Here is a 14,059-nt window from a genome sequence, read left to right as displayed (position 1 = left end):
CCCCTTCCTGCCCCAGCCTGTCCCTCACCCATTGACTCCTCAAGCTACATCTTCACAGACTGCCTGTCTTGCATGCAGCCCAGCCCGGCCTCTGGCTGCTTTACTTTTCATTCCACCCAGGACGAGGACACACCGACTGCAGAGACTTCCTTAGCCTGACGAAAGGTTTTTGAACCTGAAAGCTTGCTTAAATATTGTTCTCCAACTATTTAAGTTGATCTAATAAAAGATATCAGATTCACCCAAAGAACTCTGTCTGCCTATGTCCTTAGCCCAACACGGCTACAACCTACATCTAGTTATCAAGCACTGTCCCAAATTTTCAAGACCTCCCCAAAATAAAGCAGGCCTGCCTGTTCCTTTAATAGAAGGGGGGTGTGTGTGTGTGTGTGTGTGAGTGAGAGACAGAGACAGAGACAGAGACAGAGAGAGAATATTTCACTGGCTTGAGGGTTGGGGGTTACACCGCATAAAAAACAATGCAGAAAGGTTCCACAACTCCAAAAAGTTTGAAAATCACTGTTTTAGATTCTAAGAAGACTCCCCACATACATTCTTGGCATTCTGTCTTCCCTTTCCCACCCTGCCAAGTATAATTATTCTTTATGTGCTGCTTTGTTTGCATGTTTTAGAATTCCCCTTAGTTGCATTAACTTCTAGACTTCAATGGGGCTGCTCAGGGGAATGAATTTAGACATGTTAACATTTGCAAGGTTTGGACCTAACCAGATGCATCTAGACAGGGCACAGTGGTGCTGTCACACCCCTCTTCCAGGCTACGCCATGGAGGCAGCAGCCGGGGATTCATATCCAAACCAGGTATGAATCAACACCTCTTGGCACGCCTCCCTTTACCTTCCATGAACAGCAGGACCTCCCCTTTCCCCCCTTTTCCTCTGCAGGCACATACGCTTGCAGCAGCTCCAATAGTATCAGCATAAATTAGTGCCAGAGATTTGTGCTTCAGCACACGTGCCTGAACATACACTTCGGTGTGGGGCAAATTGTGCTGCTTGGGGCAAACTGACCCTGCCCTGCTCCTCTCGGATCTTCAGCCAGGGAGAGCTAGAGGCTAGGGTCAGCAGTATAACAAGCTGCCCTAGCAAGCATCTCAGGGCTACTTGCTCTCAGGAGCTTCTGAGGCCTGGCCAGTTGGTATCTGGGGACATTAGCCCCTTGTGGCAGCTGCACTGCTACATCAGCCCTGACCTAGAGTGGTCCCTACACCCCCTACCCACTGCAGCAGCCTGGCAGTGGAGGCTGCTGCCTGGCTATGACCTGTGACAGCATGTTCCCCCTGGGACCTGTGGCCCCATGGCTGCGCACCCACCAGACACTGATAGGGACTGCACAGCCTGGGGCTGTGATACAGGCACTACAGCACAGCCACCTGCCCCTCTGGGCCAGCTGCCAGTGGGCTGTGCCTGCACAGTTGGCCTTCAAGTGGCACTGCTGCCATGTCTTCCAGCGGTCCCACTTTGCCATCTGGACAGCTATCACGTGGAAGGTGTGCTCATTGCGGTGGCCTGCTTTGAACTATCAGAGTGTGTCCTCCTGGCCCCAAATGGCCAGGAGGTCAGCCCCCTTGTCTGCCTTCTAGCTGGGCCCCTGGTCCAGCTGGGACCTAGGCAGAGTAGCTGGCCCTGGGCTGGTTCCCCCCACTTGCCTCACCAGCTTGGGATCCTGGTTTTCTCTGTTTAAAAATCCAGACTCTATGATTAAAACCCCCCAAATCTGCATTTTCCTGCAATTAAAATGAAATGCCACTACATATATAGGTATCAGTTGAGCGCAATGTTTTATTTATAGATTTACCATTTTAACCAGTTTGGAAGCCTACCACTGCCTCCAATCATAATAATAAAATAAATTCTAAATACCTATATATTTTGGCATTTGCTTTTGGTTTTCTTATCATAGGAAATTGGAGCTTTCCCCTTTGCTTACTAGGATGCGGGTCCAGCTGTGGCTGTCCCCGCAGCTTCTTTGTGATGCTGAGCCCTGCCACAGCTCCCACAGCCCTGCCAGTGTCCCTCAGTCCTGACCCACAGCTCCTACCTGCCCCCTACTCTCTCCCTCCCAGCAGCAGCTCCTTCTCTCCACCGGGATACAGATCCAGCTGCAGCCGTCCCACCCACTATTTTGTGGATCTCAGCAGTGCCAGCCCTTGCTGTTCTGCTTCCTACACCTGTTCCCAGGCCCCAGTGGTCCCCATGCCCTTCCTGGGAAGCCCTTGACTGGGGCTAAGGGACTAGGCTGGGCAAGCCCCTTCCCTTTCAAGCCGACCTCGTGCTGCACAGGCTGCTCTGGGGTGCTCCAAGCCCAGCTCTGGTGGCAGCTTCTGTCTGGGTGCTCATGGCCTGCAGCAGGTAGAGCCCCCTGATGGTGTGTGGCTCCAGCTGAGTCCGGGGGGCTGCCTGTGGCAGCACAGAGCTGGCTCAGCCCACTGGTGCACATCTTCAGGCCAGACCAGGCTGGCTCCACGCCAGCGCTTGAGGCTCCCAGCACTGCAGGCAGGAGACACACGCCATCGAGCCGGGCTGAGCCAGCTTTGTGATTCCATGTGGGAATCGTAGCAGTCCAGCGAGGAGCTGCATGTGGCAGCATGCAGCCCGATGGTGCACGAGTCCCATGGCCCTTGGTCCATGCACCATCAGGCCAGGCAGGCTCTGTGCTACCACGTGTGGCTCCCCACTTGAGTTCTGCAAGCCCCAGGTGGAGATACTGAGGTGGCCCAGTCCGATGGGATGCAGCTCACACCTGCAGTGCCAGGAGCCCCACGAGGCAGGACAGAGCCAGCCTTGTCTGGTCTGAAGGCACGCGCTAGGCCAGCTCTGTGCTGCCACTTGCAGCTCCCGGGACTCAGCTGCAGCTGCATGCCACTGGGGAGCTCTGTCTGCTGTGGGCCGTGAGCACCTCAAAGGCCTGCTGTCTAATGCAGCTTGCCTGATCCTGCTGCTGTGCCTGGGCCCAGGGCAGACCCTAGGTGTTAGGCAGGCTCTGGAGCAACCCAGGACACAGCCTAGGTCCCAGCCAGCTCCAAAGTCACTGCTGAAAGCCATGCCCCAGTTTTATTTTCTCCAGCATGCTGCAGGGAGATGCAGCAGCCATAGAGATGCTCTGTCTGGCTGCCAGAGCATCTCCTTGGAGGACCCAGCCTCCAGTTGCTTCCAAGCATGCTCCGAGAGTGCGCCCCATGCTACTTCTCTCTGGCCCTTTTTCTTTTTTTATATTGGGATTCCCTGGTATCAAATGTAGAGACTGCGCTGCAAGTATGCAGCACGGGGAACATTTTCTTGTGTACGGGGTGCCTTCTGTGGCATCTTAAACACCTTTGAGCCACCACAACACACATGTGCACGCTTACGTGAACACGGCCCTTGTGTTTCCCAACAGCCCAGGAGCTGGGCAGGGTGGGAGAACTTGCCTGATGCCACCACTATCCCTAGCCAAGCCCCATTCCCCTTGCTGCCCCAGCTAGAGCAGGAGAGGAGCAGCCAGGACAGCAGAGGCAGTGGGTAGATCTCTCTAACCCTTTTCTGTGTCCAAAGACATAGGTAGAGAGGGTGAGGCAGGTAGAGAGGTGCTCAGGGACCAGGGAGGAGGTGCTGAGCTCTGGAGGTGGGTTAGGATTCCTGCCTGATTTTAGGAATGTAAAAAGTCCTGAGCTGCTCCTGCAACATGGTATACCCACCCAGGGGGGAGGAAAGGAGGCTGGGAGGAGGGGAGCAACGACACCTGCTGTTCTGGTGGCTGCTTCTAAAGCCCCCTTTTAAAAATCCTGAATGTACCTATGGGCCTTACTTAAAAAGTGGGGAAGGGAAAGAAATGCTAAAAATAATAAAGAAACACCATAAATGGAAAGAAAGCAATGTTGAAATAATACATGAAGGTAGAGAAAGAACCTGAAAACTGAATATGTAAGCAAAATGCAAAAAAAATTTGCAAAGCATAAATAAAAGAACAATTAATTTTAAAAAGTCAATTTAAACTTGAATTTCCTTTTTAAAATATAAAACGCTGGCTTTTGTTTGGACCGCAGATGTTGCCAAAGCAAATAGTAAGATGGGCAGAGTTGCGTCCCTCTATAATATGCTTTTGCTTCCAGCTACTTTTTTGCATGGTATAGTTGTGCAATATACTTCATAAATTTCACTGACAAAAAAGAGATGCCTCATTTCAGATTAAAATCTTTGAAATGAAAGGTTCTGGCTTGACTTCAGCCCTGCCTTGAACTCCAGTCCCACAAAAGCATACCCACATACCTTTTTTGTGTAATGACATTGCCTTTACTTCTTAAGGCCAAGTTAATACAGTGCGCAGCTACATGTGCAATTAATTTGATTGCACCGGAGCTAATTGCTCCCAGGCATCACATTTACAAGTGTGCTCGGGACTGCAGCATGTTCAGCTGGTCACAGCAGCTTCAACTGGCAGGGGACCTGGGGGATCAGCCTGCTAGCCTGGAGCTCTCTGACCCAGCTCATTGTGCTGTGAAGGGGTTGACTGGTAATCCATCTACCAGTACCTGGACAGCAGTAGTAAAGGTGTGGTTCAAATTTACCAGGGTGCAGGTTGTAGCCATGGTGGTCTAGGTACATGGGCAGACAAGGTTCTTTGGGTAAATATGATAAATTTTATTAGACCAACTCAAATAGTTGTAAAAAATTATTCTTTACAAGCTTTCAGGTATAACTATCCTTTGTCAGGCTGAGGAAGCATCTGGAGTTGGTGTGTGCCCTTCCTGCATGGAATAGTAAAAATGTTTAGCTGTTAGTAAAAAGTTTGCAGCTTATCAGTTCATAGCTTGTCAACAGTGCTTGACTGCAGCAGTGATGTTATGCCACCCCAGTACACTCCCTAGCCTTAAATTCTCTGGCCCTGTTCCCCTTGTCCTAGCACAGATGCCAACCCGCTGCTTCTCCCCACTCCCAACCCCTCGGCTCCATCCTAGCCACACCACCACCCTTTCTGTAACTTTGAGGTGAGCAGAGCAGCTGTTAGAGGCATGCGGTAGGTAAAGGGATGTGGTGGCAGCACGTCTGGGTCGGGGTCAGGGGCTACAGGTATGTAGGGTTGGGGGCTGCAGATGTGTACAAAGCCCTGACAAGAGTTCTCTTCATGGTGCTGCGCTCCCACTCAGAGACCAGGTGGTGCTTATTGTTTCTTAGCTTTTTATGGATGGCTTCATTTTTTTTTTTTTATGGACTTTACAGATAAGTTTCGTAGTTGGTAGGGACAGAAGGAACCTGAGCAGATCATCAAGTCTGACCTCCTGCCATGGCAAGAAAGAGTACTGGGGTCAAACGACCCCGGCAAGGTGTTCATCTAGCTTCCTTTTGAAGACCCCCAGGGTAGGAGCCTGCACCACTTCTCTTGGAAGTTGGTTCCAGATCCTAGCCGCCCTGACAGTGAAGTAGCGCCTCCTAATATCTAACCTAAACCTACCCTCTGCCAGCTTGTGACCGTTATTTCTTGTCATTCCTAGTAGCGCTCGGGGGAACCCAGTGTCTGCTGGTCCCCTCTGACTAGTTTGTAAATGGCCACTAGATCCCCCCTCAGCCTTCTCTTGTGGAGGCTGAACAGGTTCAGGTCCCATAGCCTCTCCTCGTAGGGCCTGCCCTGCTGCCCCCTGACCATGCGAGTGGCCCTCCTCTGGACCCTCTCCATGCTGTCCACATCCCTCTTGAAGTGCAGCACCCAGAACTGGATGCAATACTCCAGTTGCGGCCTGACCAGTGTCGCACAGAGGGGGAGGATCACCCCCTGGGACCTGCTTGAGATGCATCTGTGGATGCACGACAAAGTATGGTCTGCCTTGACCGCGTCCCCACACTGCCGGCCCATGTTCATTTTGGCATCAATAATGACTCCAAGATCCTTTTCTGCTTCTGCACTGATGAGAAGGGAGTTCCCCAGCCTGTAGGTATGGTGCTGGTTCTTCCTCTACAGTAAGCAAAGAGGAGAGAACAATAACAACAATATCCAAAAACTGGATATATATGAGTGTGGGAAAAACACTTTGTAGTAATGCTGTTTTGCTCATTTAATTACTTTAATAGTCAATGAACTCCTCATTCTCATTTCACGTATATGAAAGACGCTACGCTTAGAATGTGTGCACATTGCATTCAGGGTTTCTTATTTTATTCCAAGGACTTTATTATATCTTTCCACGTTACAAACTTACTTCTATGATGACCAGGATGGGTGTTCTTGTTGAGAATGAGAGTACAAATACAATTGCTGGAATAGTGAATGGATACAAGATAATTATTTTATTGTATCTATTACCACAGGACTGAGAAGCCTGGGTGGACGTCAGGTCCCCATTACACTGGACCATGTACAAATATATAGTAAGAGGCGAGCTTTGCTACAAAGCATTTACAAGGTAATTTAACACAATATATAAGTGAGTGCAACAGACTTACTGATGAATGAAGGAGGAGGAAGAGGTTAACTGTGATAGGGTAGGATAGATTATCTGTGTGTGCAGTTCCCTACTTCCAACCCAGTCAAAGTTAGCTTCATGAAGTTAGTTAAAGCAGATTAATGAAAGTATGATTGATCCCAACTCAGCTAAGAGTTTAGCCATTTATGTCTTGTTATCTCAGCTCCAGTTTTTGGGCCCAGCAAGACAAATCAAAGTTTCTTTAATTAGATAAAATGGCTTTTCCTGATGTAGATAAACTACTTAAGACAACTACCTCCCAGAGGCAGAGGCAGTGCTAGTCTTACTATAATTATGGCTTGGGAGCTCAATTCAGAGAAAAGGCCTGTCTATCCATCAGGGAGAACCTCAAAGCAGAAAATTAGTACAAACAAAATGAGTGCGTTAGGGGAAGGTATAACATGGGTGTATGGAGACCACAACTGATTGCTGGAACTTTTCTTTCCTGGACATATATATGGCCAGGTACTATATTGCCTACAAAAAAATGAAAGTTATTTATAGTCTAGGCCACCAAGTATTTAGCACAATAAAACTACCTGAATCTAATGCGAAAAGAGAAATTAAACTGATCATATCAGAAATATTAGCTGTATCAGGAGAGGGGCATGGGAAGCTAATATGCTAGAGAATAAATAACCAGGGCTGATGTAAATCAGTTAAGCTTCAAGGACATCAGTGGGCTATGCCAGTTTACACCAACTAGCCCACATTTGAAGCTGCTTAAATTGGAGGAAAAATTTTGAGTAACAAAAATAAGTTAGGGGAAAAATGTTAGGATATCATATTTGACTGAGATTGGGGAGGTAAGCCCATCAGAAAATAGTTATGTGGACCAAGACAATACACAGGGAGCTGGGGGGAGGGGGCCTACAGTGAAAGTTGGGACGGCTGCAAACCCTCTCCTGGAGCCTACCTCCCAGTGCCACCACTGCCCGCCCCCAGCCCAGCCGAGAAGAGCCCGGTATAGCTCTGGCTCCAGCCCAAAGCTGCAGCCTACCTGCCCTGCGTGTGCAGATCCAGGGGCACACGTCCCCCCACGCCCATGCCCTCCTGGGGTGCAAGCAGCGGCAGGAGCCACTCCCCCACACCCTCTGGACAAGCTGCAGCCCCATCCCATGGCATGCTCCGCCCCGGCTGCCCCACTCCCTCCCTCACCCCTTCCATCACAATGGACCTGCCAGCTGCACACAGGGGGTATTGATCTGCCTCCCCCAACCCCTTCTTTCCCCCGTCCCCTTCCACCACAATGGACCTACCAGCTGCACACAGCTCTCCACGCTGCTGGGCTGTGTTCCTTGCCACCAATGTGCTGCACTGCAGCTGCATGCACGCACAGGCATTTATCAGCCAAATTATCAGCCATGTTGGGCCGATTTCTGATACAGCCAATTTTCTTTATATTGGTGCCGATCCAATATCAGACCAATGTATCAGTGTACCTCTAAAATAAGATATACAGAGAGTGAGCACAAGCTTTCTCATGAAGTGAACTTGAGTTTACCAAAGCCTGTGCTCCATGTATAAATATATTTTATTTAGTTATCCTATAAAGGTGCATATCTACCCTGCCTCCTGCAGACCACAGGCAAGCAACACAATTCAGAATATTCCAGACTTAGTTGTAGGACATCTGGATTTCTTTGGGCTTGATAATCAGGATAACAAAGAAGTTGCCTTGCATAAAGCAGGAATATTTAGGAGACTGATGAGTTTGAAAGAGGTCCCAAGAAGTCAGTCACTTGTCTATGAAAAATGGAACAGCTCTTTTTCCAGGTCTGTCTCATAGCAGTTCTATTGTTGGTTTAGAAAACTAGTATTTTATCCTGATTTTTATATATACCTGCAGATTGTGGGCACTGGACCATAGACTAGGGAAGCCAGAAATATTGACAACTGTCTGGCCACCAGAATATGTGCCTCAAAGACCAGAATGAATGGAAACAATGAATGGATGGAAGAAAGAGATAGGTGAATGCTCAATAAAACACATTGTTACACCTGGGACATAAATAGCCAACTTGTTCCTGCACCTACGTGAATATGCAACAACTGTCATCTGCTTGTGTCCTGGCACAGTCCGATTGTGGAAGGCAGGAGCTGCCTGGGGGCAATAGACAGCCACGGCTATTCTCTTGCTTCCTTTCTGTACCATGGTGGTGATATGGAGAAGCACAGTGCACCGGTTACAAGTGTCAGGGACTCTGCCGTCGTATATTCACCCCAAGAGCAAATCGCTCAGAGACAGAATTCCTCCCAGAGTACAGTTATCTGGGGTGCATTGTTGCTGTGCCACATACCCTTCAGCTATAAAAATCCAGAATCACTTCCACAGGCTTTTATAATCAAACCGTTGGTGATACAGAATAGCTTCTTAGGACGTATAAGGAAAAAGCAGAAGTGGAAGCCTGAAAGGCAACACAGTAAGTTGAAGGGCAAGAGGGGAATGGGGAGGGAGGGAAAAGACAGTGAGATGAAGCAAATTTAAAGTGATTGTAGCAAGAAAGTCAAGGCTCAGAGGAAGCCATTTAAGAACTTCAGAGGACCTTCTAAGTGAGAATTAATTTCAAAGGCAAAGTACATGTAAAGGAATGAACCTCAGCTGTGTGCTACATGTGCGTGACTGCCAGCTTATCCAACACTGAGGGGACTGAACTAGAGGGAAGAGTTCAAGTCCCTACAGATTCCTGGGGCTGTAGCAGACTCCCGTATGTTGTTGATGAGGTAAAGACAGTAACACACAGTAATCAATGGGTTACATAGGAATATACTCAGGAATGCTCAGGAAAAAACACCTATTCTTGCTTGTCCGTGTCAGGTAGCATCCTCCATAGATCTTGGAGGGATGACCACAGGTTACAAAAGTGACAAGTTTGAAGGAGGTACTGGAAGCCAGTCTATAGATGTAGAGGTGCAACATGTGATGCATGTTCTAGTTCTTTCAGTTGCACAAGCACGCTCTTCTATGTTATGTAGCACCCGGTATGTGAAATGAGGGCTGCTAATATACAGGCAGAACTCTCTATAAACATCCTGTTCTCTTGCATTAGACCAAATTTGTTTTTAGTTGCATGCATATGGGCCCATGGACATCAATAGGATTCCGTAAGTATAAATCAGAACAGAATTTGGACCATTCAGCCTGTAGCATCTGAACTTTATGTATATATCATGTTGGAGTCTGACTAAAGCCAACAGTTATCTTCTTTGAAGAAGCAGCATCTGTCCTTTATTCCAAAATACAGACAGCTCCATCAGGTACAACTGGGCATCCTGGGCCATCTACTATGGTAAGAAGGTTTTTTTAAACTTTTATTTTAGAAAAGAAAGTATAAAAATATATCCAGGAGCAATGGAGCTCTCCTGGAAAGCCTTCTTGGAAGTTCTCCATCCCTACTGAAGTCCCCTGGAAGGCCTTTAAACATAAGGAACAATAGAATTAGGCACATTTTTCACAGATTTTTTTTTTTTTTACTCTGGCAGCTGAGAATGCTGCCTTGTCTCTTTTATTATCCTCAAAAAAGGCAGGGTAGCTGCTGTAGCTAGCGTGCAGCTGGGTCACAGGCAAAGATCAGAGCTGCTGATGTGTTTTGCAACATATGGGAAGCTTGTTATGCACAAAGGGGCAGCATACTGTGAATGTTTCCAGTGTCTTGGCAAGGGTACAACCTGCAATAGATAAGTCATATAAAATTAGGTTTTCAGCAAAGTTGGCATTTTAGAGGGGGCGGGGAGAATAAAGAAGCAGTAGCAATGTTAATCCATCCTCTCACATCTCTTCTTACATATGAAAAGGGTTAGCGCTTATCTCACGTTAGGGACAGGATACAAAATTCTAGGGATCGTATCAAAGGCAGTTTTTGTTTGCTTTATTTATTTAATGGCTTGCAAAAGGTGCTGGACTGTCAGCTCCAGAGACCAAAGTCCTTTATTTATCTACTGAACAGATGCAGCACAGGCAGTGGCAACACAAGTTTCCCCACATCATCCTGCCAACGTGTCTCAGCCCTGATCTCGTCTCCATGCCCAATTGGTCCTTGGCCTCCTTTCTGAGACTGCTACCAAGGGAGAGATAGAGTGCCAATGGTGGTGGTGGTTTCTGTGATATGGAGTTCAGCCCACTAGGAATGTTACCAAGACAACCTCATTACATCATATACTAAAGAACCATATACAGCCATCATAATGTAGGATGGGTGGATTTATATACTATTGCTGAAAATGTGACATGCTTCATCAGAGGACAGAGATATGAAAAGCATTTATTGCAATATTTATTCCCTGAGACATATGGATTGCACATATAGGACTTAAACAAAATCAAAATGCAGGAAAAAATGAGCTTCAGCAGAGTCTTTTTAAAAGAAAAAATGAATTTTCACATGAATTTGAATGTGGTCAAATAGTGAAGAGTATGGATTCTGAAAAGAACATGAAACTGGGTAGATAAAATAATGCATTTCCTAAGGATTATAAGTGTGCTATTTTTAAGCAAGAAATATAATAGGAGTTAAAGAAGGTCAATATGTATGAAAGCATCGCGCTAACGTAAAGTTCATGAAATAGCAAATGATAAACTTAGAGTTCCTTTCATTTGTCCTTTAGATCCGCTGTTGTAAGGTCTGTTCTGATTTCAAAGTTTTCTCCACAAGCACAAGAACTAGAAATTTACTTTTGTTTTTCTAAATAATACCAGGGCTGCCCATGTAAGCAAAGGATTCTGTAAGCCGGGACTTTAAGAAAGACTCCAAATATTAAAAAACATGTAATGCTTCTGAATGACTTGGCTTCAACACATGTGCTTTACAAAGAGAGCTCAAGAGGTAATTTATGTATTAAGCTAATACAGGGATTTCAGTGGTTCCATCATTCTTACATATATTAAAACGCATCTTGATACCATTCCCAATAGGCTCCAGTAGCCCAACTCAGGGAGGGGCAGACTCAAAATGTTTGGTGCTGCCTGTGGTAGGACTGTCCCTGCCAGGTGGTAGGTAACAAGCAGCAGCTGGCTAGCCTGCCCTCACTCCTGCTCTTCCAACCTGCTGCCCTGTGTCTTGCCTGCCATGCCTCCGTGGAACAACCAATTATACAGGAGGTATCATGAGCCTTGGAGTGTGCTTTCCTTTGGCCACCTGGCTCTGTCCTTTGCACCTAACTAGGCCCTAGGCCTACTTACTCTAGCTGCTACCTTCAGCTGTAGGCCCACTTATTCTGAGTTTGACTCCTTGGTAGTAATGGCACAGCTGGGGTTTAAGCCTCATGGTCTGGGCTCTGGGCTCCTTTCTAGCCCTCCAGCCTTCAAGGGGTTAAATTCTCTCTCTCTCTCTCTCTCTCTCTCTCTCTCTCTCTCTCTCTTTCGTTCGCCCTCTTGCTCTCTCTCTCTCAGCAGCCCTCTTGCCTATATGAGGGCTAAACTTGCAGATCACTTTACGGCACCAGCAATGCAGCCCCCATGCCCCCTCACAGCCACTTCTAGTCCTGTTTTAAATCTGAAAGAGAAAGGCAAGCAAAAGTTTTAAACTAAAATAGTGCCTTTCTGGGCACTCACAAATAAAACCAACATGAACATAAATCCCTTTTTGGTACTGTGGCAGGGAAAAGGCTAAAAGGAAAAAAAAAGACCTCTCTCCCATTACCCGCCAGTGTTCTCCTTACTGCACTTCAGGGTTTCACTGTGATCTGCCTGGGAGTCCTGCCTCATCCCCAGTCAGGGCTAGAATACCCTTCTAACCTGAGGGCAAGCTTTTTATTTTCCCTGAGCACCTCAAGCCAGCCAGACCTAATATCTGGTCTGAGCACAAGGGCTGCTCATCAGTCTCTGCAGCTATGCCAGCTGCTTGCCCTTTGGCTACAATCTTTTTTAACCTAAAAGTTGAAACCCTTTTCCTTCTCCCTTATAGTTTTGTTCTTTTTGTTATAATCTTTGTTAGAAAGTGTTGTGTACCCACTCTTGAGGTGAGTGTGTATCAGTGGGAATTTCGTGAGGTTCCACCCCCGACCCTTCTGCCACACCTGTGATCTTATAGAGAAAATAAGGGAGGGTTCCTTGATATTATCGAGGGTCCCCCATGGTAGTATTCATGCTATGAGTGAACTTAGGGCTCCACCTTCCCTACACCACGTCCACATGCCAACTGTTGGCTTTTGCCAGACTTGGAATCTGTTACCCTGTTGATGCACATGAACTGTTTGTGAATATCGAACTGCAGAGGTGTCAATTGCATCTGGCCCTTCTCCTCAGGTTGTGGTGTAGACAGGAACTTTAGCTACCACTAGGACTTCCCTGATCCAAGCAGCAGCAAAGAAAAAGAAAAGCAATAATGGTAGTGGGGCCAATACAGGATATACCTTTAAGGGCCAGATTTGGCCTGTTTTCCATGGCACCTCTAACAGAAACAACAGTGGCCTGGTGGTTTGGCTGATTTCAATAGCAAAATGGATCCAAAGAAACAACACAGCTTAAAGGAAAATGCTCACCACTGTCCTAGGGTGGAACCCCAAGCCCCAATTTGGGCTACTTAATTAAAGGTCTTAGAGCTCTCCCTCCCAGAAAAGCAACTTCTTCCCCTTGGGTTCTGGCTGCTTGCAGAGCCTGGTGCTGGAGAAACATCAGAGACCTCGCTGAGTCTCCATGCTGTGGAAGTGGTCCTGCTCCCTATGGATCCCTCCACTCTCCATTCTGCATGGCCCAGTGTCTTCTCCCTGTCTCTGCTTTTGCTTTCAATTTTAAACTGCTGCTGAGGTGGCATGTCTCTATGATGTCATTGCCAGAGCGCATGCTAAAAAAGTGATGCGGTGGTGCCATGTGCCGTGCTTACTCTGCCTCCTCCTTACCTGCAGGTAAGGCATTGCTATTTTTAGTACATGTTGGGCCACAGTCAGCCACATTGCATCTGCACAGTGGGGTGTGCCCATCTCTAAGGGGCCTGCTGCTACAGAAACCAATGGGAAATAGTTGTCATTCAAATTGTGGGGAAGTTTGTCCAGTTCTCATGCTTTAGGTTTATCTCAAGTTGTTAGTAATTACAAAAATGGGTCTGTTCTCATCATTAGCATTATTATCTTTTACTTAGAATCATAGGAAAGTTGGACTGGAAGGAACCTCACAAGGTCATCTAGTCCAGCCTTCAGTTCAAGGCTAGATTAACCCTGACTAAACCACCTTTGCCAGGTGTCTGTCTAACCTGCTTCTGAAAGTTTCCAAGGGTGGAGATTCAACAATTTCTGTAGGTAACCTGTTCCAATGCCTGATAACCCTCAGAATCAGAAAGTTCTACTAGTCTTCTATCTAAATTTCCCCTGCTGCTGTGTGCAGCCATTGCTTCTAGTCTTGTTCCTTACAGACACAGAGAGAAGCTCATCTTCACCCTCTCAATAATCACCCTTCATGTACTTGAAGACTTATTAAATCCCCCCTCAATCTTCCTTTCTCTAATGCAGGTATACCTAGTTTTTTCAGCCTTTCTTCATAAGCCCTGTCTCCCAGGACCTTTGATCATTTTTGTTGTCCTGCACTGCACTCTTTCTAAACTGCCCACATGATTCTTGAAGTGTGGGACCCAAATCTGGACACAGTCCTCCAGGTGAGGCCTCATGAGCGCT

Source organism: Crocodylus siamensis, chromosome 4, assembly GCF_052110815.1.
Source record: "Crocodylus siamensis isolate JL-2025a chromosome 4, ASM5211081v1, whole genome shotgun sequence".
NCBI lineage: Eukaryota > Metazoa > Chordata > Crocodylia > Crocodylidae > Crocodylus > Crocodylus siamensis.
Note: the sequence above shows the minus strand (reverse complement) of the source record.